The following is a 1,449-nucleotide window of genomic DNA, read 5'->3' as shown; positions in this document are numbered from 1 at the left end:
ACCCGCCACCTTAGGTGTATGTGGCTGGCGCCTTAGCCACTTGAGCCACAGGCGCCAAACCTACCTTCTAAAGTGCTAGGAATATACAGGTTTGAGCTGCCCATCCCAGCCCTAAAGTCATTGTTATTATTATTATTGTTATTATTTTGAGACAAGAGTCTCACTATGTCGACCTCAGTAGAATGCCCTGGTGTCAGAGCTCACAGCAACCTCAAACACTTGGGCACAAGCAATTCTCTTGCCTCAGCCTCCCAAGTACAGGGGGGCTACAGGTGCCCACCACAAGGCCACAATGCCCAGCTATTTTTTGTTGTTGTTGTTGTTGCAGTTGTCATTGTTATTTAGCTGTACCCGGGCCAGGTTTGAACATGCCAGCCTCGGTGATATGTGGCTGGTGCCTTACCTACTGAGCTATGGGCACCGCCTAAAGTCATTATTACTAAAAGCCCAAGGAAGCTTTCCTTTTTCTGGCTTACTAGCATCAATAAAATGGGGAATGGGCTTGGCGCCTGTAGCTCAAGCAGCTACAGCACCAGCCACATACACCAGAGCTGGCGGGTTCAAATCCAGCCCTGGGCCCACCAAACAACAATGACAACTACAAAGAAATAGACGAGTGTTGTGGCAGGTTCCGGTAGTCCCAGCTACTTGGGAAGCTGAGGCAAGAGAATCACTTAAGCCCAAGAGTTAAAGGTTGCTGTGACTTGTGACGCTAGGGCACTCCAGGGTGACAGCTTGAGACGGTCTCAAAAACAAACAAGCTTGATGCCTGTGGCTCAAGCGTGCACCAGCCACGTACACCTGAGGTGGTGGGTTTGAATCCAGCCCAGGCCCTCCAAACAACAATGATGGCTGCAACCAAAAAATAGCTGGGTGTTGTGACAGACACCTGTGGTCCCAGCTACCTGGGAGGCAGAGGCAGGAGACTCATTGGAGCCCAGGAGTTGGAGGTTGCTGTGAGCTGTGATGCCACAGCACTCTACCAGGGGGACAGCTTGAGGCTCTGTCTCAAAACAAACAAAAGATGGGGAATGTAGGGGCTGGGGGGAGCTATGTCTAGAACGCTGACGTCCAAGGTCCTGATATCCAACAGGCATATATCTATGTCTTTATCTATGTCTACATAGATATAAACCAGGGGTGCAAAAAAACAATGTGGCACCCTCTGTGTACCGCCTTAATCTCTTAGGAGATACCAGTATTCCTTTGTTTCACTAATATTTTATTCTCAAGTCTCAGTTTAAATTTCTTTTCTTTCTTTTTTTTTTTTTGTATGAAAGGTCTTTATTGGTGGGGGAGGGAGGCTGCAGAGCAGCACCAAGGAGGAGAGAAAAAGAGAAGAGAAGAGAAGAGAGGAGAGGAGAGAGAAGAGGGGAGAGAGATGAGGAGAGAGTAGAGAAGAGAGGGAGGGAGAGTAGAGAAGAGCGAGGGGGAAGAGGTGGGAAAGAG

This window comes from Otolemur garnettii, unplaced genomic scaffold (assembly GCF_000181295.1).
Source record: "Otolemur garnettii isolate 467f Iridium unplaced genomic scaffold, OtoGar3 scaffold00156, whole genome shotgun sequence".
Classification (NCBI taxonomy): domain Eukaryota; kingdom Metazoa; phylum Chordata; class Mammalia; order Primates; family Galagidae; genus Otolemur; species Otolemur garnettii.
Note: the sequence above shows the minus strand (reverse complement) of the source record.